This window comes from Pogona vitticeps, chromosome 5, assembly GCF_051106095.1.
Source record: "Pogona vitticeps strain Pit_001003342236 chromosome 5, PviZW2.1, whole genome shotgun sequence".
In the NCBI taxonomy this organism is placed as follows: Eukaryota; Metazoa; Chordata; class Lepidosauria; order Squamata; family Agamidae; genus Pogona; species Pogona vitticeps.
In genome coordinates this window covers 118,021,946-118,047,908 of record NC_135787.1, presented here as the reverse complement: position 1 = coordinate 118,047,908, position 25,963 = coordinate 118,021,946, and the positions used below count along the sequence as shown (strand labels likewise).

The window sequence follows — 25,963 nt, the reverse complement described above, 5'->3', positions numbered from 1 at the left end:
TTGATTTATGCCTTTTTTGGGGTGCAGGGGCAACAGGCCCTGCCATTTTGGGTGTAGGGGTAACATCTTTGTTATGCAGTTCATCACCTTAATAAACTTCTGGCCTTTATTTATTGATTGATTTATGCCTTTTTTTTTTTTGGGTGCAGGGGCAACAGGCCCTGCAATTTTTTTGTGTAGGGGTAACATCTTTGTGATGCAATTCATCGCCTTAATAAACTTCTGACCTTTATTTATTGATTGATTTATGCCTTTTGTCGGGTGCAGGGGCAACAGGCCCTGCAATTTTTGGGTGTAGGGGTAACATCTTTGTGATGCAATTCATCACCTTAATAAACTTCTGGCCTTTATTTATTGATTGATTTATGCCTTTTTTGGGGTGCAGGGGCAACAGGCCCTGCAATTTTTTGGAGTAGGGGTAACAGCTTTGTGATGCAATTCATCACCTTAATAAACTTTTGGCCTTTATTTATTGATTGATTTATGCCTTTTTTCGGGTGCAGGGGCAAAAGCCCTGCAATTTGTGGGTGTAGGGGTAACATCTTTGTGATGCAATTCATCACCTTAATAAACTTCTGGCCTTAATTTATTGAAGAAGACCTAGATGAAGTATTGAGAATCATAGAAGATTATGGACAAGTGGCAGGTCTCAAAAATGATTACCAAAAAACAAAAGTTATGATTAAAAACATAAAGAAAGAAGAAGGAAATCTGGTGAAGGAAAATAATTTTGAAGAAGTACAGTGGGGTCTTGACTTGAGAACTTAATCCGTATTGGAAGGCGGTTCTCAAGTCAAAAAGTTCTCAAGTCAAATCTGCATTTCCCATAGGAATGCATTGAAAACCATTTGATCCGTATCTGCTCTTTTCTGTCCATAGAAACTAATGGGAAGCTGCTATTCCGCCTTCGACCACTAGAGGGGGATATTTTGTTTCTTTTTTTCTTAGGTCAAGAAAGGTTCAGGGAAGGCAGGGAAAATACAGTCCAGGCAGTACCAGGCAGTCTGAAGACTGTCTCCCAATCCACTCTCTAAACGCTGGGAGGAGTGAGGAAGCAGACAGGCACCCTTTTCACTAGCCAACAGTTAACTGAAAGTTCACATTTTGCACTTTCCCTGCCTCCCACGTGTTTTTTTTTTCAGTTCTTAACTTAAATCTAAGTATGTAAGTCAGGTCAATATTTTCCTATGAGAGCGGTTCTTAAGTCAAAATGTTCTTAACTCAAGCCGTTCTTAAGTCAAGACCCCACTGTACAAAAAATCATTTAGGATGATTTAGGAGTCATCATCACCAAAAAACCCAGCAACTTAATGAAAGACAACTATCTTAGAATACAGAAGGAAACTCAGAAAAACCTGGAAGAAAGAAAGAAGCTACAACTGTCATTGATGGGAAGAATTGCAACGATAAAAATGAATATTTTGCCTAAAGTTTTATTCCTCTTTCAAAATCTACCAATATTACTAAATTTCAAATATTTCAAAGAATTGGAACACCTGACAACAAAATTTGTATGGAAGACTAAGAAACCAAGAATAAAACTTAAGCTATTACAGGATCCGAAAGAAAGGGGGGGGGTGCAGGACTACCGAACTTGCTGCACCTATCTGGGTAAGATGTAGCTTACTCAGGAAGAAAATCATTAAGGTGCCCGAGAGTCAAAAAGAGGAGGCCGAAAAAGGCGGGAAAGGAGAAAGAAGTAAATGGTTGACGTGTGTGTGTGTGTGTTTGTGTGTGTGGTGGGGGCAAGCCAAACGGCTGGCAAAGGAAAACGAAAACAACTCACGGGGGATCGTAGATTAGATAATTGAGAAGGGAAAGTATCCGATTTAGAGGGAGGTGATCAATAAGTTAAGGGAAAAACTGTGTAGAAATAGCTCTAGTTCTCTGTAGAACTTTAGAGCATGGCAGAAAAAAGGAACTGAGGGGAATCTTGGGTGGGAAGAGCACGGGCGCCTCATGGGGGAATCATCCCATAAAATTATTACTTTTAGCTCTAGAATGCTCCAAGAACGTCAGCGCAGGCGCAGACTAAACCCTTATGTGTGCATTCACAGAGGCCACGAAGCAGAACTAGTTATTCTTTACTCTCATTCATGCTGGACCTTTCTCTTCATTTTCTCTTTCTGGCAGGTGTATGAGCAAAGACCAGCAAAGGGGCAAGGGCCTGAGAGAACAAGGACTGGGGAAAAACAACAGAGGGCATGTCTCTCCATTCCCATCCAGGTCTGGCGTCTCCCATTCCTGAACCTCCCCAGAAAAGAAGAACTTGAAGCTCACGTGAGGAGAAGAACAGCTCAGCACAGGCGGGGGCTTCCGAGACGGGTTTCTCAACCCTTGGGGGGCCTTCTGCCTCTTGGAGCAACTTGCAAAGAAGATCTGGAACACAGAATAAGGCTTCAGAGGTCCCCGCAGGTCCTGACTGCTCAGGATGAAAAAGAGAAGTGGGAAAATGAAGAGGAGGCAGAGGCCTCCCCCATGGAGATCAACGGCGGGACCTCCCCCATGGACACCAATGGCAAGGCCTCCCCCATGGAGATCGATGGCGAGGCCTCCCCCATGGATATCGACAACAGGTACTCCCCCATGGAGATTGACGGCGAGGCCTCCCACCTGGAGATCGACGGCGAGGCCTCCCCCATGGAAATCGATGGCGAGGCCTCCCCCATGGGGATCGATGGCGAGGCCTCCCCCATGGATATCGACAACAGGTACTCCCCCATGGAGATTGACGGCGAGGCCTCCCCCAAGGAGATCGATGGCGAGGCCTCCCCCATGGAAATCGACAGCGGGTACTCCCCCATGGAGACCGACAGCATGTACTCCCCCATGGAGATCGACAGTGGGTACTCCCCCATGGAGATCGATCAGGAGTACTCCCCCATGGAGATCGACGAGGAGTACTCCCCCATGGAGATCGACGAGGAGTACTCCCCCATGGAGATTGATGGTGAGGCCTCCCCCATGGAGATCGATGGCGAGGCCTCCCCCATGGAGATCGATAGTGGGTACTCCCCCATGGAGATTCACGAGGAGTATTACCCCATGGAGATCGACGAGGACTACTCCCCCATGGAGATTGATGGTGAGGCCTCCCCCATGGAGATCGATGGTGAGGCCTCCCCCATGGAGATCGATGGCGAGGCCTCCCCCATGGAGATCGATAGTGGGTACTCCCCCATGGAGATTCACGAGGAGTATTACCCCATGGAGATCGACGAGGACTACTCCCCCATGGAGATTGGTGGTGAGGCCTCCCCCATGGAGATCGATGGTGAGGCCTCCCCCATGGAGATCAATGGTGGGACCTCCCCCATGGAGATTGACGGCGAGGCCTCCCCCATGGAGATCGATGGCGAGGCCTCTCCCATGGAGACCGACAGCGGGTACTGCCCCATGGACATTGACGAGGAGTACTCCCCCATGGAGATTGCTGGCGAGGCCTCCCCCATGGAGATCGATGGCGAGGCCTCCCCCATGGAGATCGACAGCGGGTACTCCCCCATGGAGATCGACAGCGGGTACTCCCCCATGGAGATCAATCAGGAGTACTCCCCCATGGAGATCGACGAGGAGTACTCCCCCATGGAGATTGATGGTGAGGCCTCCCCAATGGAGATCGATGGCGAGGCCTCCCTCATGGAGATCGACAGCGGGTACTCCCCCATGGAGATTCACAAGGAGTATTACCCCATGGAGATCGACGAGGACTACTCCCCCATGGAGATTGATGGTGAGGCCTCCCCCATGGAGATCGATGGTGAGGCCTCCCCCATGGAGATCAATGGCGGGACCTCCCCCATGGAGATTGACGGCGAGGCCTCCCCCATGGAGATCGATGGCGAAGCCTCCCCCATGGAGACCGACAGCGGGTACTGCCCCATGGACATTGACGAGCAGTACTCCCCCATGGAGATTGCTGGCGAGGCCTCACCCATGGAGATCGATGGCGAGGCCTCCCCCATGGAGATCGATGGCGAGGCCTCCCCCATGGAGATCAACGGCGGGACCTCCCCCATGGAGATCGATGGCGAGGCCTCCCCCATGGGGACCGATGGCGGGGCCTCCCGCATGGAGATCAAAGGCGGGACCTCCCCCATGGAGATCAACGGCGGGACCTCCCCCATGGAGACCGACAGCGGGGCCTCCCCCAAATGTACCTGCAGCATCTGTATGTGTGCCCGAAAATCATCACGGCGGCATACGAAGAGGCACTCTTGTAGCCCATTCAGTTCATGTTGGAGAGGATCCCTGTGTGCACACCGGGTGAGGTTCCCTTCCCAGGGTGAAAATATTAGCCAGAAGATTGGGCCAAATCCATATCGTCTTATTATCAGGAGTATTATCATGATCAATAGTATTATCAGACAAGAGGGCCTTCTTCAATGACCAATGCAAAGATATCGAGGAAAATAATAGAAAGGGAAATACCAGAGATCTGTTCAAGAAAACTGCAGATATTAAAGGAACATTTTCTTCAAAGATGGATATTATAAACGACAAAAATGGGAGGGACCTTACAGAAGCAGAAGACATCAAGAAGAGGCGGCAAGAATACGCAGAGGAATTCTATCAGAAAGATCTGGATGTCTCGGACATCCCAGATAGTGTGGTTGCTGACCTTGAGCCGGACATCCGGGAGAGTGAAGTCAAGTGGGCCTTAGAAAGGGTGGCTAACAACAAGGCCAGTGGAGGTGATGGCATTCCAGTGGAACTGTTTAAAATTTTAAAAGATGATGCTGTTAAGGTGTTACGTTCAATATGCCAGCAAGTATGGAAAACTCAGCAGTGACCAGAGGATTGGAAAAGATCAGTCTACATCCCAATCCCGAAGAAGGGCAGTGCCAAAGAATGCTCCAACTATCGCATAATTGCACTCTTTTCACACGCTAGCAAGGTTGTGCACAAAATCCTCCAAAGCAGGCTTCAGCAGTATGTGGACTGAGAACCCCCAGAAGTACAAACTGGATTTTGAAGGGGCAGAGGAACTAGAGACCAAATTTCTAACATGCGCAGCATTATGGAGAAAGCCAGAAAAAAGTTCCAGAAAAACATCTACTTCTGCTTCATTGATTAGCAAAAGCCTTTGACTTTGTGGAACCAAAGCAAACTATGGCAAGTTCTCAAAGAAATGGGAGTGCCTGACCACTTTATCCATCTCTTGAGAAATCTATCCATGGGACAGGAAGCAACTGGATACGGAACAACTGATTGGTTCAAAATTGGGAAAGGAGTACGACAAGGCTGTATGTTGTCACCCTGCTCCTTTAACTTATATGCAGAATACATCATGCGAAAGGCCGGACTGGACGATATCCCAAGCCAGAATTAAGACTGCCGGAAGAAATATCAACAACCTCCGATAAGCAGATGATACCAGTCTGATGGCAGAAAGTGAGGAGGAATTAAATGAGGTGAAAGAGGAGAGTGCAAAAAACGGTCTGAAGCTCAACATAAAAAAAAAACGAAGATCATGGCCACTGGTCCCATCACCTCCTGGCAAATAGAAGGGGAAGATATGGAGGAAGTGACAGATTTTACTTTCTTGGGCTCCATGATCACTGCAGATGGAGACAGCAGCCACGTAATTAAAAGACGCCTGCTGGGGCGTCTTTTAATTTTGTTAAAAGATGACAAACCTCGACAGCATCTTAAAAAGCAGATACATCACGTTGCCGACAAAGGTCCACATACTCAAAGCTATCGTTTTCCCAGTAGTGATGTATGGAAGTGAGAGCTGGACCATAAAGAAGGCTGACCATCAAAGAATTGATGCTTTTGAATTGTGGTGCTGGAGGAGACTCTTGAGAGCCCCCTGGACTGGAAGGAGAACAAACGTATCAATTCTGAAGGAAATCAACCCTGAGTGCTCACTGGAAGGACAGATCCTGAAGCTGAGGCTCCAATATTTTCTCAACATCAGGGTCTTTTCCAGGGTGTCTTCTCTTCTCATGAGATGGCCAAAGTACTGGAGCCTTAGCTTCAGCATCTGTCTTTCCAGTGAGCACTCAGGGTTGATTTCCTTCCAGGGTCTCTCAAGAGTCTCCTCCAGCATCATATGTCAAAAGCATCAATTCTTCAGTGGTCAGCTTTCTTTATGGTCCAGCTCTCAATTCCATGCATCACTACAGGAAAAACCATAGCTTTGACTATGCGGACTTTTGTCGGCAAGGTGATGTCTCTGCTTTTTAAGATGCTGTCAAGGTTTGTCATTGCTTTCCTCCCAAGAAGCAGGCGTTTTTTAATTTTGTCACCATCTGCAGTGATCATGGAGCCCAAAAAAGTACAGTGGTAGTTCAACCTACGAACGTCCCTACTTACGGATATATTGACCTACAGACAGCTCCGGGTGCAAGTAGATGTAAATTTTTCCAGCTGGAGCAGTCCGTAGGTCAAAATGTCTGTAAGTAGGGACATTCGTAGGTCGAGGGCAGGAAATTCAAACCATTGGTGGTGAAGAGGCTGCTTCTTAGTAGCTCTTTTGCCCCAACGGTTAGGAAAAGAGAGGCTCAGCCTCCCTGGCTTCCACCGCTGCTGCCGTCATTGCCGGGAGGCGAGCCGCTGGACCATCCCGTCTGAGCTCAGCTTCCTGGGGGTCCCCCACTGCCGCGATCGCCGCAGCAGGAGACCCCCAGGAGGCTTCGGACCGGCACGTTGCTGCTTTTTTTTCTTTTAAAAAAGTTGTTCTGGGTGAATTTTGGCGGGTAGGTTTGGGCTGGGGTGTATGTTTCTGTGTTGTTTTGTTTTTTGATGATTTTTTTTTTTGCAGTACTAGCGTGGGATGTTTATTTTTGGATTTGTTTTGGCTTTTTGCAGGCCATGGGGCCTGCAGTTTTTTATTTTTATTTTGGGGAGGGGGTATTTTTTTTCTTTGGCCAGAATGGATTAATCGGTTTTCAATGCATTCCTAAGGGAAATGGTGCTTCGACTTGTGAAAATTTTGATTTACGGCCACCATTCCAATATGGGTTAATTTCGTAAGTCAAGGTACTACTGTAAAATCTCTCACTGCCTCCATATCTTCCCCTTCTATTTGTCAGGAGGTGATGGGGCCAGTGGCCATGATCTTGGTTTTTTTTTTATGTTGAGCTTCAGACTGTTTTTTGCACTCTCCTCTTTCACCCTCATTTAATTCCTCCTCACTTTCTGCCATCAGACTGGTATCATCTGCATATTGGAGGTTGTTGATATTTCTTCCGGCAGTCTTAATTCCGGCTTGGGATTTCTCCAGTTCGGCCTTTCGCATGATGTATTCTGCGTATAAGTTAAAGGAGCAGGGTGACAACATACAGCCTTGTCGTACTCCTTTCCCAATTTTGAACCAATCAGTTGTTCCGTATCCAGTTCTAACTGTTGCTTCCTGTCCCATGTATAGATTTCTCAAGAGATGGATAAAGTGGTCAGGCACTCCCATTTCTTTAAGAACTTGCCATAGTTTGCTGTGGTCCACACAATCAAAGGCTTTTGCTTAGTCAATGAACCAGAAGTAGATGTTTTTCTGGAACTTTTTTCTGGCTTTCTCCATAATCCAGCGCATGTTAGCAATTTGGTCTCTAGCTCCTCTGTCCCTTAAAAATCCAGCTTGCACTTCTGGGAGTTCTCGGTCCACTTACTGTTGAAGCCTACCTTGTCGGATTTTGAGTATAACCTTGCTAGCGTGTGAAATGAGTGCAATGTACAGTAGTTGGAGCACTTGACCACTTGACTTCACTCTCCAGGATGTCTGGCTCAAGGTCAGCAACTACACTGTCTGGGTTGTCCGAGACATCCAGATCTTTCTGATAGAATTCCTCTGCGTATTCTTGCCGCCTCTTCTTGATGTCTTCTGCTTCTGTAAGGTCCCTCCCACTTTTGTCGTTTATTATATCCATCTCTGAACCACCGATTCGGACAGTCAATCCCCTCTAATCCATGCACAGAATATGACAAGAGATGCTGCTGTGGGGTCGGCATTCAGAGACTGAGAGAGGAATCAGGAAATCCCTCCATCGCCTCTCACCTCTGCACCGGGAACTCAAACCCGCTCTCTTGCTCAGCTCCAAGCTGGAGCCTAGACAGAGCACCAAAGACAGAACGGCCTTCGTCCTACGGCAGGAAGACAACTTCGGTCTCTCCATCAACTGGCTCACCTTCTCTAGAGCAGCCGCCCTCTGGTTCTTGGACATGTTCGAGTCAAGGCAGGCGGCTTTCAAGCATCGAGGAAGGCCAGAGACCTGCAAAAGAAGCACCAAGCGTGTCCTGCTCCAGGGCGAGAGAGGGACACAGCGCCCTTCAGAGACAGACATTCCCTCAACCAACCTCAACGGAGGCCTGTGCCTTGGCCCCAGTTGCCCTGGAGGGAGAAGACGATATGCAGGTTTTCATCTTCTGCCTTCTGCTAGCATCCTCCATTGGCACCAGGAACACAAAGAGCCCAAGCTCACGGAGCAGCCTCGAGTCTCTGCACTGCTTTCCCATCATCGCTATTTGCCAAATTTCAGTTATTATTATTATTATCATCATCATTAGCATCATTATTATCATTATTATCATTATCACCACTATTATTATTACTTGATTACTTTCCCACAGTAATCATACGTTAACTACTGATGTATTTCAATAAAAATCTTTCTTGTGATCTATGTTTATGAAGATGCAGATCTGTGTGGCTTTGGGGGGGGTCTCTTTTCAGGAGCATGTAGAGCGTGCAAACATCAGAGTCCTCTGGAGTCCAGAGGTTCAGAACCTGCAGGTCTCGAGTCAAGGCTCCTTGGCTGTGGCCATCCTTGCAACACCCCTGTTTTCCATCGAGGTGGGTCAGGCTGAAGGAGACCCCGGGTCTTGCTCGGACTCTTCAGACGCACCCCGGGGGGTGAGAGAAAGGCCGGGAGTCTCCACATCGGACTGATTTCCACTGATTCCAGAAATGGACTTGATGTTTTAAATCAAGCACCAAATAAGGCATCAACACAATAAAAATAAAACCATATTTTAAAAAGGAATAAAAAACAAAGGGAACTCACAGGGAAATAATCATCTTCATGAAAGGAACGAGAAGACAAAATGTTTCTTCATCATAGGAAATCTGTGGCCTAGTTAAAAATATATATATTTCTTCGATTTTCATCTGTCCTGACCCCCAGAACTGGCATGGAAACCAAAGGAGTTTTTTTGGGGGGGGGGCTCAGGAGGAACCTGCTGGAGGTAACTCCGCCCATTCCATTGTCCTTCCCCCCCCCCGGGAGCTGTCCAGACCAGAGGGGGTGGGAGACGGGGCGTGCCCTGGGTCAGCCCAGGGATCAGGGCTGGAAGGGGTCGCCCTCGCCTTGGAAACCTCAGGGCGCAGCCTGGATCCATCCCTGAGCAGGAGAGAGGTTTCCGCAAGCCCCCCCCATGGCGGCGCCTCCTCCCCCCCCAGGGGAGTCTGTCCATCTCATGCCCACCTTTCTGTTTTCCTGAGCTTTAGTACAACCCCACTGACTGGGGGTTGTATTAAATCTCCACTAAATATTCCATTTTTCCTTTGAAAAAACAACTGATCCTTTTCTTTCAGGAAATAAGAGGGAACGTTTTAATTTATCTAGGAAGATAAATCTGTGGCCCTTCAGATCTTGTGGGATTAAAACCTCCATCAGCCAAATTAAAGGGAGGATGATGGATGAGGGGAACAACACCTCAAAAGCTATACTTCTCCTCCCTCTTCAGGAAAAAAAATCACTTTTTTAAAAAAAAGAGAGAGCGAGTGGGAAGAGAAAGGAGTATATGGAGGAATCTCGGGACGTAACCATGATCGGACATCATCATCATCATCATAAGCCCCTCTTCCAAAATAAAAACAAGTCATTGAAAACAGGCTTTTAAAAGCATGCAAGTCTCTCCAGATACTTTAATGATCATCTTGTATAGAATGAATATGCCGTAAAATCAGGAGGCGAGGCTGCTAGGGGATTATGGGATCTGTATTTCTCTCCCACCCACCCCCAATCAGCTTAAGATGCTTAGAGACCTGCTGCTTTGATTCGATTTTTATGAAGTCAAGTTTCCCCAACTTTTTCCTTTGGCAGTGGGGGGGGGGAGGAAGGTGTGATTTAAGAATGTACCCCAAAACAACCCACCTCTATCTTCCTGCATCAACGGCTGTGAACAACCCCGTTTCCTGCTTCAGAGAGAGGACAGCCAGAAGCTGCTCAGAAGCCAGAGAGAGAGGCTATGGCAAAGAAGTGGTTCTCTCTCTCTCTCTCTCTCTCTCTCTCTCTCTCTCTCTCTCTCGCTCTCTCTCTCTCTCTCGCTCTCTCACTCTCAATCTCTCCCCCCCCCCAATGCTTTACTCCCCAGGATCCTGGCCCTGCTCCACCTTTCTCAAGTCCGGGTTCTGCTTTAATTTTCCCCTACACTCAAACGGCAAGCTAACTGAAACACAGGCTGGATTGGAAGGGAGCAAGCAAGCTCAGGAAATGGTCAGGGTGGCTTTTCTCCACAAGATAAAATCTACAACGCGCGACCAGGCACATCACTTCCTTTCCTGAACGGGGAGACAAAATTGCTACCCACGCTCTGCTGCCACCTCTCCGGTCGTCTTGGAACTGACCGCAAGGAAGCCTCTTCCGACCAAAATCCACACCGTTTTTGCTAAGACACAGGCTTGCGGGTCACCACTTACCCATAGGCATCCTACACATTTCTACTCGCAGAGGAGGCCCACAGAGTTCGGTGGCGTTGAGGCCGGGACTGACAAAGACCTCCACCCGAAACCCTGCAGCTGAATCACCTAATTGAGAAGACAGGGGTGCTTCTCAAATCCCACCCACCTCCCGAGGAGGTGCCCAGAAAAAGATCCCTGTTCTTCTATCTGATCAATAACTGGAGATAAAAGCAAAGTCCCCTCCCCCGGGTCAAAACTGGGTTTGGACCAGCTGGTCCCAACTGGGCACATTCCAGAGGATTTTCGACTACAGCTCCTATCATCCACAGCCAGCACGGCCTTCATCAGCTGCAGAAAATCTTTTGCCAGTTCGGTTCTTTGATGGGACAGGAAGGGCCGTTAGAACGCTTAGCAAGGCAAGGCTGGAGAACCTTGGCAACTTTGCTTCGCTCAATTTGAATGCTGGCCCTTGCTGGCAAACAGAGCCTTTCTGATACGATAATAAAGAGATAAATTACCAACATGTCCACATTTGTAACTCTCAAGAATTCTACCCTTCTAAGATTCCACTCCTCAGCAAAGACATATTTCCCCCCCCCCCCCCCCGAGCACAGATAACCAGAAATGTGATTTATTTCATATATACAAAACTGAGGCCAGCCCTTTCCTCTCAAGCTGACATAGCCTGCAGGGCTCCTGTTATGAGGGAAAAGAGCAGCATCGACTGTCAGGGAGAGAGAGAGGCAGACTTTTAAAACAAATGCTCAAATAACTAAATAAATAAAGCCATGATTACCACCATCACGCCTCCAGAGAGAGGAGGCAGCTGAGACCACACAGCGCGAGGGTGGCTGATGGGTTTCCTTGGCTTGCACCCGGGTGGCCCTGAGCCAGCTGCATGGGGGACCCAGGGCGCCCCCAGGAGGGGGGGCGAGAAACCACTTCTGAGTCGACTGAGAAAACCCTAGGAGGGCCACCATTAGGTCGTAAATCATCATCATCATCACTAAATCTGATACTAGAAACAGATTAAAGGCAAACTGGAATGGTAACCACCAGACTCTAAAATAGCCTTTCCCCCCCCAGCTTGACAGCAAATGTTAGCACCATCTGTTTCCAAAACCACAGACATCTGGTTCGTGGCGCAGTGGTTAAAACGCTGTACTGCAAGCTAAAACTGTGCTCACGATTTGGGGTTCAAATCCCAGGTAGCCGGCTCAAGGTTGACTCAGCCTTCCATCCTTCCGAGGTCGGTAAAATGAGTACCCAGCTTGCTGGAGGGGCAATGTGTAGCCTGTATAATTAAAAATTGTAAACCGCCCGGAGAGTGCTTGTAGCGCTATGGGGTGGTATATAAATCCAATAAATAAATAAATAAATAAATAAATAAGTAAATAAATAAATAAATAAATAAATAAAAGAAGGTGTGGGAGGGATGCAGGGGGAAAAACCTCCTATATTCCCATTAATGTTGAGGAGGTGCAGGATTTCGGTGGGCATTGGTTAAGACAGGTGGGCGACTCAAGGCAAAAATCTCATGTTTTTTCTTTTCTTTCGAAGAAGGCACAGAAGAGGCTGTATTTCCTGAGAATGCTCGGGAAGTTAAATTTATCTCAGCATTTAATTCTGTCATACTATCGTAGCACCATTGAGAGTGTCCTAACCTATGGCATTCTGGCATGGTTTGGGAGTAACTCTGTAGCGGACAAAAAAGCTCTACAGAGAACCATTAAAATTGCCCAGAATATCATCGGGCTCCAGCTACCAACCTTGGATGACATCTTCACATCCCACTGTCTAAGGAAGTCACACAACATCCTGAGAGACTCTTCCCATCCTGCTTATAACTTTTTTGAACTGTTACCATCTGGCAGAAGATATAGAACAATTAAGACTCGGACCACACGTTTTCTCAATAGTTTTTATCCCAGAGCTATAATTGCAATTAATAATGAGCTTAAAGACACCAGTAGTGAATAATTAGTTGGACTGTGTTACTTGGCCTGCGGTGTAGATGTTTGTATTTTTAGTGGGGGATTTTTTAGTGGGTGAGGAGTGTTTGGGGAATTTTATGTTTGTGCATGTGTCTGGTCTCTGGGTGTCTGTGAATTTCGTTGTATGGGTATACTGTGTATATACTTACAATGACAATAAATTACTATTACTATTACTATTACTATTACTATTACTATTACTATTATTATTATTATTATTATTATTATTATTATTATTATTATTATTATTATTATTATTATTATTATTATTATTATTATTATTATTATTATTATTATTATTATTATCCTGGAGGTTTGGAAGGCGGCACCCTCTGATTATTCTGTCCCTCGCCCCAAAAGAGTCACTCCAAATTCACAAATTGCAACACACACACACACACACACAAACACACACACAAACACACACACACACACACAAGGCCATGCTCTGATGTCTTCTGATCTCCCTCATGCAGTCCTCCTGAAGCTTCCCTCAAGGCGCCAAATGGCCCCTTCTAGGAACTGGGAAGTCACTTGATTCAGAGGACGCACAAAGCTAGGTTTTGATGGCCCACAGAAGCAGATTGTGGTTTTCTTTTCGGAGGGGGCGGGAGAACTGATCTTGTCCCCCACACACACCCTCAGGGGGATCAAGCTTGTGTTGCCTCCAGAACTACCTGGAGAAGAACTTCCTGGTTCAGTTGGAAATGGGATCCGAGCCTTTTCCCTGTTCCAGTGATTTATTTCAGTTTCGACCTTAGTCATTCTGTGCAAGGAGCCAGGATACAGTAATACGCGTTGCTCAACCTCTCCACCTGCCTTCAGAGCCAAACACTTTTTTAAAAAAATTCATTTCCAAAGGAACAGTTCTATCCACCCCTCCTAGGAAAGCAAACTTTCCTGTCCCGACTTTGGCACCGAACAGAGAAAAGAAAAAAAAATGCAATAAATACGGCCATTGGCTTGCTCTGCGAACCGGGCAAAAGAGAGATAACACGCTCAGGAAACAACGTATTCCTGACCAGTAAATAAAGGTTTAACCCTCATCGGCTTTCTGAAAAGCAATCTCTTGTAATTACAGTAGAAAACCCTGAAAACTTAATACAATTGTTTAAAAAGTAACTCTTCCTTATCGGTTTCACAACAGTAATCTAAACAAATTACTTTGTACTCTACAAAACACATACGTGGAATGATACAAACCAGTAGCTGCTGGTGGAAAATATACTTTTTCTCTCATCAGCTCTTATATCCACCCCCACCCCCACCACCCCACAAGGGACCATGTACAAGCTGGCACGTGGACTGTGTTGTATTCCTCCTCTTGTGTTCACTGAGATTATATTCTCAGCAATAAGAAAGAAGTGACAGGACTTCCTGTGCAGGCACCGAACAACCCAGTGGTCTGCATTCACAGAGGCCATGGCGCAGGACGTCTCAGAAGTTTCTAGAGCTTAAAAAAATGTGATTAGTAGGACGTTCCCCCGTGGAGGGCATGCTCGACCCTCCAAAGGTCCCCTCAGTTCCTGTAAGATTCCCCCCCCCCCCCGGTCCAAGGCCTTAGATCAAGGACAATGTGATAGGCAGAGGGGGGAGGACGGGCGGGAAGCGTGGATTCACAGAGGACCCCTCGAAGAACCAGGGTTACAGGTAGGTAAACCTCTCTTTCCTCTTCTTTGAGGCCCCTGTGAAGGCACACCGTTGGGGGACTGACAAGCTCACTCACCAGACGTCAGGGTGGAAAGGATTTCAAGATTGCTCTGCCAAAAGCCGCATCCTCCTTCGCCCAGATATCGAGACAGGAGTGTTCCACAAAGGTCAACGGGTTAGACCCTCCGGATGGGAGGAAGTTCTACTCCATGCTGGAAGACCGGAGAAGTTGGCAGCGTTCTGGTGGAACAAGCCGTTAAATGTGCAGGAGGTGTTTTGCCCGTGATCGGATAGGCCAACGTGATCATTTTTTCTGCTCCCCAGGCTCAGCAGCCCCCCCAATGTTTCATGAAAGCGAAAGGCAACGCTAACCAGGAGTCACCGAGAGAGGCTAGAGAACGCCAGCGAAATTTAAGCAGGGCCTGGCTTTGAACTGCAGGAGAAAGGGAAGCGGCCAAGAAAGCTTTTAGCTAATTAAAAAAGGGAGGGAGGTGGAAGCAATAAGATTTAAGATGCACCAAGTTTTCGAAGAAGCCTTGCCTTCAGACACCCACCGAGGCCATCATGATCAACACAACACAACACCACATGTACATACATAATATCATCATCATCAACAACAACAACAACCAATCAATCATTAAACTTTACCCTGCTGTTGGAAAAAGGGATGCCTCTGGGCATGTAAAAGTGACCCTGCCCTGATAGGATCATAGATTCATTAAGGGGCACACGAATTCAGAGATAAAACAACTTTAAAATCAAGGATTTGCTGTAACAGCCTGTAGGCACAACAATTAAATAATTAACATTTTCCCCCTCTCAAGAGGGACGTCTCAGTCGAATGACTTCCCTTGGTAGGGAATTCCACGATTTGAATGGAGGACCCATCTCCGGGTGACCGAGAAAGGCCTAAAATCCACCTCACTTCCAAGGCCGTCGATCCAAACCTTCAGCCTCTGGAGCCGGGCTCACGGTTCAAAGGGAATCTTTGCCTCTCCCTGCCTCAAAGCCTCCTAAGGGAGGCTCACAGATTAGAGCCCTGTTTATGTGAAGATTTCCTGCCAGAGAGACATCCTCATCGATCCAGGTCTCTCTCAAGGAGTATACGCGGGGTTATCGAGATTATTCTTGGCCTTTGGAGCTAAATCGGAGGCTCTCTCTCTCTACCACAAAAGCCTCACAATCAACAGCGGAGGCCTCCAGGCCAGGTCCGTGCTGCAACTCAGCACCAAAAACCCCTCCGGGCCCCTCCAGGAGCAAACCTCTCTCGCATCGCTGAACCCAGCAGTCTTCCCTGAGCATGTACAGAGGCCTTGGCCTTCATCAAGGAACAGACATACTCCTTCCGCAAGCGGCGAGGGCCCCCAGGCAGAGAGCTTCCAGGTGGCCGAGGAATGAAACATTAATAAGCTTGAGGCCCTGGTCTATGAACGTGACCAGGCCATAAGGAAAGAGAGACATCTCTGTAGGGGGTGGGTAGGGGTGGTGGTTGGCACCTAGAAAGGCAGAGAGGATGATGAAATTAGACAGAGCAGAAAAATAATTATTTCCCAGCCCACAAAGGTAGGTTTTCATGGCCACGCATGAAAGCTGAGTGGCAAAAAAAAGGCGACAATGGACAACAGCAACTGTTTTGGCCACCCTAAAGCAAAATTTAATTTTGGGGCTGAGTCAAGACCTGTTGCAGCCTGAGGCTAAAGGACAACATGCCCCATGATCCACTGCAGTTGAGAACGTTTGGTGGGTGCAAGACCAGCCACCTGGCAGTCGCCACCTTCTTTTCCAAGAATAAGAAAGAGACAAGGGCCTTAGAAGAAAGAGCTGGCCTCCCCCGCCTTCCCCCCCCCCGATCATCTGCCCCGAAGCAGCTGCCTCACTTTGCCACAAGGCAGGGCCAGCCCTTGGTAACCTTGTAGGGCGGAAAGATCATCGGCGACCCTCACGCAGCAGTGGCAGAGCAATCTAGTCTGGGTGGAGAAGGTCTCCAAGGTATAACCTGTAAACCGTCCAGTTTGAAAAAAGTACCAGGTGGATCCAGGTGAGGGTGCATTCAAATCAAACCTTGAAAAATCATGAGGACTAGGACCTTAGTTTGCCAGAACCTGGTTCTGCCCCCAGAAGTCCAATCCAAAGCATCTCCAGGGTTAGCAGGAGAAGGAAGAAAAGCAAAGTCAGAATCGGACTCAGCCTACAAACGCACTAGCGGGAGTGACCCCAGGGCCAGAAAGGCCAAAGACTCCACCTGTGACTCACTGCCACAAGGCCGGGTGGTCACCATTTGCTTCTTTTGAAATCACGGAACACATTCGAATCGGAGGAAGTACGCAGCAAAATTGAGGAAGAGATTTTTTCTTTTCAGAGGGATTGCACTTCTTCCCCGCTCCCCCAGCCAGCATGACCAGGGGTGTCCACCACAGGCCAACAATGTGTTGCTCCAAAAAGGCTATTTTCCCTGGCCAGATCCACGACGGATGGCTCAGGAGAACCTCCATTCCCCGGTGCAGTCTACCTGGCAATGCTCATCCGGATTCCTCCCCCCCCCCTGCGATTCCAACCCACCTGCCTGCAGCCCCCCTGAGAGCAAAAAAGAAAGCACCCGGGGAGGCCAGAGCCTCTTTGATTCCGCTCCCCCTCCCCACATCTCCGAGGGGGAGCCTCACCGACGGAGGAGACGTCCTCGCGGTCCGAGCTGTTGCCGCTCCAGTCGCTGCTGCCTCCGACGGCGGCGCCTTCGCCTCCCTCTGGGTCACTGCTGCCGCCGCTGGGCGACTCGGCATCCCGCTCACGGTCCGGGGAGCTGGCGCCGTCGGCGGCGGCGGCGGGGGGCGCCAGGAGGGACCGGGTAGCCCCCCCCAGGGGTCCGGGGCGGGCGGGGCTTTTATTCCAAACTGCTGTATACTTTCAATCAATATTTCTCTTGTACACTAGCGCTTATACTTTTATTTCTGCTTGTACAATATTGTTTAAACTTCTCAATTCCCTCTCCTAAGACTCTCAGCTCAATTCACTAACCCTCTCCTTCTTTCTCCTAAACCCTAACTGCCATTCCACATCTCCAACTGTCTCTCTAACTCCGCCCCTCCTGTCCTATCCTTGGCTCCTCCCCCTTGAGTTTCTGTGATGGACAGGCAGGAATGACGTCACCTTTTGGCATTTCACTACAGTATTATTTTAACAAATATGCTGGCTTGGAGGAAATCAAGAGTATCCTTTGTCATCTACTACAAACTGTGCAATTACTGCACACAAATGGAGAGCATGTACAGACCTTAAAGTATTACAGTCTAACTCACAATTGTGTTAATCAAATATTAATGGTTTGTTTATCTGATTTTAGAAGATTTGCTGCTGCTTTTCACACTTGGTTCCATCTTAATCTTTCTGGTGAACCTCAATCTTCTCTTAGTTTATGAGCTCAGCTTGTACAATCTATGTTATTTTTTATTTTTATTGTCCACTTCATGATACAAATTTTTATTTGGCCTTTAAAGGCTTGCCCCTTGCAAGGGAAGAAAGTAAAAAAAAATCTGATGTTCTAGGAAGGAGTCACGGGTCAGCTCTGCTTCACCAGAGTGACAGAATGTTCTATTCTTCATTTCTTCATTTCAAGATAAGCTAAAGAGCAAGCTGACCCAAAAAGCTGACAGGCTTCTTTTAAATTTAAAGGAAGGCAATTCTGTCTGTATGATGTCGAAACCTCTGGAAATGACTCATCTCTAGGAACTATTTTAATGGTGCCTTTAGAATTATCTTTCAATTTTCGCCCTATAGATTTTAAGAAATTTGAGAAAAGTTCCTCACTATATAGGCTGCTGGGTTGTGTGCAATCTCTTTCTAATAACCATAATTATGAGCCTTCAAGTCAATCCCGAGTTACAGTAACCCTTTTATGGGTTTAGGTGAAGAGTACCCAGAAGTGGCTTACCATCCCTGTCTTTTGGGAGCCTCCCGTGCAACCTGCCTGTGATACCCGTACCCCGGGTCGTGAGGTGATGTTGGGAGTGCCGTCTCGCCCTAGAGCCTCCGTAGGCACCCAGACCGCTCCCATGCCTTTCCCACCCCGGATGCTACATCAGGCTGTGGACACCTTGGATTTAGAATGGGGACTGAAGGGGTTAACAATATCTACCCAGACTCCACTGGTTTGGGCGGGAAGGGGATGGAAAGATCCAGAGGAGGGAGCTGTGGGGGAAGTCAGTCGCAGGAGGGACGTTGAAGAGGGCGGATAGGAATGGGTGTCCATCCAGGACCCTTGGAGTGGCAAGTGGGAACAGATGCGTCTCACTAAGAGGAGAGGAGGGAAATGACAGTACGACCCTCATACTGGGGAGAAAGGGAGACTAGAGAGTGGCGGCACAAGTTAGCTGAGGAGAAGAAGAGAGTAGAGAAAGAGAGAGAGGAAAAGAGAATATGGCATCTGGAGTTGCTGAGGAAACTGGGTTATTACCAGGACCCTGGGATTTCACCGGGGCAGAGAACCATGTACCCTGGGGATATACAGGGCATGAAGAGACAACCCCACTATTAACAACGGACCCGGATGACTTCGAACCCGAAGAACCCTCCCGGGTTCAGGCTGGCCCATGGGCGTCGAGGTCAAGTAACCCGTTTGATGAAGATTGGGTGCCCCTGTATGAGCCGTTGCTCCCACAGGAGAAGTTCATTCCCAAGCTGATAGACATTTCTATTCCCTTACCCCAGTTAATAAATGAAGACAAGTTGTTTGGTTCAAAAACGTCTCCTGTTTTATTTGGTTCGGGGGAGGTGAAGAATAGCGGACCCTCACACTGCCCCAGGCTGTGGGTGTTACTGTACTGAAGTGGTTTTGACAACATGTAGCTACAGATCCTCCATTTTGAAGCAGAATTCTAACAAAAGGTTGGAATGTTTCTTAAGTCTTTATCTTCAGGTCATTTTCCATACGAAAATCCTTCCCCCCCACACATACTCTCCACCTGCATATTTTCTTCTGTGTTGGAAAAAATAATCATCCATAATTTTCCTGGGTGGGAAAAAGCAGCTGCAAGACCATTTTGAACTGAAGAATGGCTGGCACAGACAGGATTAAGAAGTTTCTAATCCCCTTCATTACTCTTCCACTTTGGGTTGTAGGCTCCATAACTGTATTATATTTTTAAATTGACTTTGAGAGGAAAACTACATACAAGTCAATGAGTGTCTTATCCCATCATGCTTAAAGGAGGCAATAGTAAGACCATTTTTAGAGAAGCCCTCCTTGGATCCCACAATACTGAATAATTACTGACCAGTATCTAATATTCCATTGTTGGACAAAGTGCTAGGTCGGGTTGTGGCCTCTCAGCTCTAGAGGTTCCTGTATGAGACAGACTACAGTATCTAGATCCATTTCAATTGAGCTTCAGGCCTAGTTTTAGGATGGAAACTGCTTTGGTCACTTTGGTGAATGACCTATGTCAGGAAATGAATAAGGGATGTGTGTCACTACTGGTTCTGTTGGATCTCTCAGCAGCTTTTGATACTATTGACCGTCGTATCCTTCTGACCCATCTCTCTGAAGTGGGACTTGGTGGTACCATTTTACACTGGCTCTAGTCCTTCCTGGAGCAAAGAACACAGAAGGTGGTGCTGTGGGATTCCTGTTCGACACCCTGGCCACTGGCCTGTGGGGTCCCTCAGGGTTCTGTTTTGTCTCCTATGTTATTTAACATCTACATGAAACTGTTGGGAGAGATTGTCCAGAGTTCTGGGGTTCAGTGTCACCAATATGCAGATGACATCCAACTCTATCCCTCCTTGCCACCTCTGGATCAGTGTTTCATCTCTGGATCAGTGATTGGCATCGGTAATAGACTGGAGACGAATAAGATGAAACTTAACCCAGACAAGACAGAGGCACTCCTGGTCAGTTGAAAGGCAGATCAAGGAATAGGGATGCAACCTGTACCGGATGGGGTTACACTCTCTCTGAAAACACAGGTGCTCAGCTTGGGGGTGCTCCAGGATTCATCTCTGAGCCAAGATGTCCAGGTTATGGTGGTGGCCAGGAATGCATTTGTACAATTAAAACTAGTGTGCCCGCTGCAACAGTTTCTTGAGAGGTCTGATCTGGCCACAGTGACACCTGCCTTAATTACATCCCGGTTGGATTACTGTAATGCAGTCTATGTGGGGCTACCTGTTGAAAGAGTCAGGAAACTTCAGTGGGTCCAAAATGCAGCAGCGAGAGTGCTGACTGAGGCAGGTTACAGGGATCACACAACCCCCCTGTTACAACAGCTCCACTGCTGATCTGTTTCTGAGCACAATTCAAAGTGCTGGTTTTAATCGATAAAGCTCTAAATGGCTTGGATCCAAGCTACCTCAAATATCATATATCATTATTAACCTACTCGGGTATCACGTTCATCAGGGAAATTTCTCTCAGTCTACAACACCGATGGCAGTGGTCTACAGGACTGGTCCTCAACCTTTGGCCTCCAGATGCTCTTGGACTACAACTCCCAGAAGCCTTCACCACCACCTCTCCTGGCCAGGATTTCTGGGATTTGAAGTCGAAGAACATCTGGAGGCCCAAGATTGGGGACCACCGGTCTACAGCATAACCTCTTGTGCTCACTATCATTCATTAAGTGACTCCACACAAGGGAAAATCCCAGAAGCTGATTCCTTTTTTTCCCATCACAAATGCAGGAGCAAGTGATACCTTTAATCAACCATTAAGAATATAAAACAAAACTAAACAAAAAAGCGAGCTTTTGACAATAAATTGTCTTCCTCAAGACTGTGCATCAAGTTCTTGTGGGCAGTTCCAAATTTATGTGCTGTTTTTAATGTCCCAGATTCTCATGGCTGAAGGTGAAGAAGCCAAGTAAACTTCTGAAGAACAACCTTCAGAACATGGCCAAAGAGCGCAAAAACCCACAACAACCAAGTAAACTTCTTAGATGAAAATAGCTGCAGCATGCATGTTGGTTTCAAGCTCTTCTTCAGCTAGCAATTTGGAATTTATGGCCCATCTTTTAAAACAGAGGACAGTCACAAGCAATCTGGGTGGCCCTCCTTTTCTCTTTCTCCATTTCTGAAACGTGAAGAGTTTTTCTTTAGCTGGGCAAGGAAGACTGTCCAATTAACATGGCCTGCCTCTAACATAGTTGGATTAGGAATTTAGTTAAACCAGCAGGGACAGTCAATTTAAGCTAAATTTATGCCAAATAAATAGTTTGCATGCAATACTGCTTGTTTGGTGTCAAGAGTCCAGGATGTCTGAGAATTCACATTGGTCTTCAGTTGATGCCCGGAGCAGCCATTCTACGGTATCTTAAAGTTTATGGAACTGTTTTTTCATCAGTTAACCACTTCTCGCCCAAACACAAAGCAATGGACAGGGCTGTTGTTTAACAAATTCCCCTCAACCAAAAGCTTCTGGTTTCCAAACAATTTTTGTGAAAACAGACTTTCCAAAGGCGGCACTGGAAAAGATTATCTTTAAAAAATGTTCTGGGGAAAACAAAGCTCTTAAAATTATTCTTAAAGAGAGGTACGGATTGCCAATTAATACCTTGTCAGAATAAGAGTGAGAAACTTGCTTGTCATCTGGACTACTACAGCAATTTTACCCATGTAAACTAGCAGACCCCAGCTTTGAAAAACTGTGGATCACAGCAGATCTAAGCATACTTTTCTCTGCTGTATAGTCATTGGGCCAAAATCCAAATATTATCACTGTCTTCAATGGAGAACGGGCAAAACTAGAGTTGTTCCCATACAATACTATATTTTTCAACATCCATTGTAAAGGAGTACCTGATGGTGAGTTGGCCATCTCAAAATTCTTGTCACTCTATAGGTCTGGGTAGAGACACTATGTGCCTTGGCACCTGAAGACTTTAAATGAGGAATAAAACTTTACAAGTCTTACACTTCCAGAGTTGGAAGGGACCCAAATGCTATCTAGCCCAACCCTGCTATAAAACTGGGCCATGTACCATCCAACCTCATAAAAATCAAATCATTAACGGAAATCACAGTGACTGCACAGCACAATGAAGATTGTATATCAAAGAAGTGCTGGGTAGCTCAAGGGTTGGGGTATCTGGCTGCAGAACCAGAGGATGGGAGTTCAATTCCCCACTGTGCCTCCTTGACAGGGCTGGATTCAATGATTCATTGGGTTCCTTCCAGCTCTGCAGTTCTAAGATGATGATTTATTAATTTAGTGTAAACCACTCTCTTGCCACACATTCAGCAAAGGAATCTTGGTTGAAGTAAAGGTGTACAAACGATGGGATGAAGCAAGTTATTCATGGATATAGAATAGGGGTGCAGGGGAGTGAAGCCCCTCCTCTTGATTAGGCTATGGGAGGGCTGAGCTTTCTGCATGAAATGATTTGGCAAAAGCTAAGCTAAGACTACTGTATGATTGAGCCCCTTACGATGTATAAACCAGACCTGTTTCTAAAACAATTAAAAGGAGAAAATATTGAAAACTGCTATTGTAGTTGAGCCCTCCTAGATGATAATCCTGTGCATTTCCACTGAATACAATTGGAAAGGCCTTCTGACATGGGGCTTATGAAAAGTACTGTTCTATACCCACACCCCAAAGCATTAGAATAGCTGTTGTGTTCATAGAAAGGTATCAGACAATATCTACACAACATCACTGAAGAGCCAAAAGGCCACAACATCAGGATCCAGTGAAGCTTGACTGAGCAGCATTCACAAAACATGTTCCTTCTGCAATGTTTGTGTGCACTCTCCATGTGCTCTGGAGCCAGTTTGTCTTAATGCTGGTATCAGTGATAGCTCAAATTTAACTCTTGCTGTGTTATTTATTTATTTACTTATTTGTTTGTTTGTTTTTACCCCACCTTTCTCCTTAAAGGGGCCAAGCTGAAGGCCAAAACCAGTTATTTTTATATTAATACTGTTGGCATATTTGAAATTCAAAATTAATTTCATTTAAAATTCATCCAAAATTCATTTTTGGTGTAATTAATGAACAGAAATCAAGTCTTTAATTATGATCCGCCTTGGATTCCCTTATCGGGAGAAAGGTAGCATATCAATAAAACAAATGGACAAACAATTGGAATACATTCCTAACAGTAAGAGCAAGAGAGAAGCAATGAATTAGTGGGAAATATCACAGTGGTGTTTTAAATAATATTAAAGAGTGAATGAAACTTGTGGATATTCTTTTTTTCATCTATCTGCATGCAGGTTTTATTTTGTTTCATTTTATGTTATAATGTAGGGAGAGGGGCCATCTTTTGCTATTACACTTAAACTAGGTGAGAAATGGTCCTTACCCATCTCATAAATCACAATATTTTTCTGTATTTTTCATTTTTCTCAAATCTTCCTTTAGAAATTTATAGAAATGTTCATGATTCTTCATACTTTGGGTTGATTTAAGAACTTAACAGGAGTCATGCTGTTCCCAGAGTGGCCCATTAGTTCCCTATGAGAAGCCCACTAGGACATAAATAGAGCTGCATCATGTGATCTCCAACAATAGATATCCCCTAAATTTCCTGAATTTATCAAAACCCCTTTTAATGCCATCCAACTTGGCAGCCATCATATCTTGTGGTAGTGAATTCCATAGTCTAGCTATGTGCCGTGCAAAGAAGTATTTTGCATACTTATTTGTTCTGAATCTCCTAAAATTTAGCTTCAGTGGATAACCTCTTCGGGTTCTAGTGTTACAAGAGGGGGGAAGAGTCCACAGTTTCTCCCCTTACACAATGTTTCAGCTTACACACATTTTTTCTAAGATGAGCAACTTCGAATTGGGTGACTTCCTCACACAAGAGTTACTCCAGTGCCTTGATCCCTTTTGGTTGCCCTTTTCCAACTCCACAATACCCCTTTAAGGGACTAGAATTGTATACAGTATTTCAGAATTCTCTACATTATTTTAGGTGCAATATATAAAGTGCAATTCATTATAGATTTCTATAAGGACAGTAAATAAATTCCTTTCTGATTCTTTCCCTAACAATTCTGTAAGTTTCACTCCATTTACCACTTTTTTCTTTTTTTCCAACAATATTTATGACTGACACTCATTTAACTGTATTAAATAGAAAGTGACAAATTTGTTGTTTATTTTGTCCACTGAGTAAAAACACACCACCTAGTAGGCAAAATTCTTAAAGGCCTGCCTGCCAGTCTTGAACTCCACCCAGCCAAAAAACAGTTCTGAAATCCCTGAGTAAGCACATCTTTTTACTCACAGTTAAACTGTGGAAATCCTTATCACAGGCATAGTGATGGCTGGCAAATTGGATGAATATAATTCTGGATCAGACAAATTTATAGAGGATAAGACCAGTACCACTATAAAGACTATTAACCAGTACCACTATGACAGCTTCATATGGGCCAGAATCTTACTGGTGATTTATACATGCATAAGTGATATTGCACAAGTTACAACAGTTACTTTCCATTAAATAAGATGCCAGAAGCTTTCCATTTATGTTTCCATAGACCCTGTGACCGTTATCACTGCCAGCATTGTTCATTAGCAGGTTTGATTTCTACTTTCACACATACATAAATTTCCAATTTATTTATTTATTATTTATTTATTATCCTTGGTACCACACACACAGTACTCTTGTTTATATATTGTTGGGGAGCAAGATTCTGTGTTAGAGATGGACTATTTGTAGTTATATCTCTGGGGATAGCCAGAGAGGCTCATTCCCAACCCCCCTTGGAAGTAGCACGGCCAGCACTTCCCACCTCCCCACATAGCTGACTGAATGGTGGTCTTCTTCCCACCTCCTTGCCAGAGTGGTCATCTATACGTGGAGGCACCAGCCAGGCTACTTCCATGATTGGAGTGATGTCAACAATGATGGACATCCACACCATGCAGCGACTGGTGAGTCAACTGGTCCATTCGGGGGGGGGGGAGGGAATAGACTTCTACGGCAACTGTCAGGCAAAGGCATAAAGCCTCTACATTTGGAGATTCCAAACAGCTATCGGGACTTAACCCCCATACATTTGCTCGGTTCTTTTGAAGCAATCTGAACAGTTTGTAATGGCAAATGTGCAACATACACTTAGAAAACCAATCGGTACCTTTGAAGTGTTAATTACATAAGGTTAATTGTACTTACAGTTTAGAACCACACACTGAAAGGAATTGAACACCCTGGGTAGCAGCAGATCATTAAGGTCACACCCTATTCTCAGGAATGAAGCAGCCATGTCTCTGAACCATGGCTGGGATCTAAGCTGTACTTTATGTATGTATGAGAACATTAATGTAAGTTTCTGCCCCATTTTAAAAACAGATTTCTCTGATGTATTAGCAACTACTTTTGAAACTCACTTAGGTTTGCACTGCTCTGGAAACACAAGTCAAACACATTTAAATTTAGAGAAAATTTCATACATGGGTCTTTGAATCCCAGACCACACAGATATTTAGATCTAGATATTTTATTGCAGTCCCTCTTGAAGACCTCAAACACTCATACGTGTCTATTTTACACATGCTGAAGTTGCTATCCTGAAGAGCTACATAGCCAGTGTTCTAAATGAACAGTGTATTGTTTCATGTTCAGAAAGATTAATAATTGTGTGCCTTCCAGTCAGTCAAGACTGATGGTGACTCTTTTCAGGGTTTTCTAAGTAGAGAGTACTCAGAAGTGGTTTACCATTTCCCTTCTGAGGGCATCCTGGGCCT

General features: G+C 45.9%; 1 protein-coding gene and 1 long non-coding RNA gene across 2 annotated transcripts in view; one reads left to right on the top strand and one right to left on the bottom strand.

Annotated features, from left to right (window-relative positions):
• The window catches only part of LOC140707410 (active breakpoint cluster region-related protein-like), a 65,609-nt gene extending 48,662 nt beyond the window's left edge, over positions 1 to 16,947 (bottom strand). The window contains exon 1 of the mRNA XM_078394378.1: positions 16,932 to 16,947. The gene's annotated coding sequence lies outside the window, so the exon portion shown is untranslated. The remainder of the gene's footprint in view (positions 1 to 16,931) is intronic.
• LOC144589525 (uncharacterized) overlaps positions 1 to 25,963 on the top strand; it is a 300,406-nt gene that overhangs the window by 262,972 nt on the left and 11,471 nt on the right. The window lies entirely within an intron of this gene.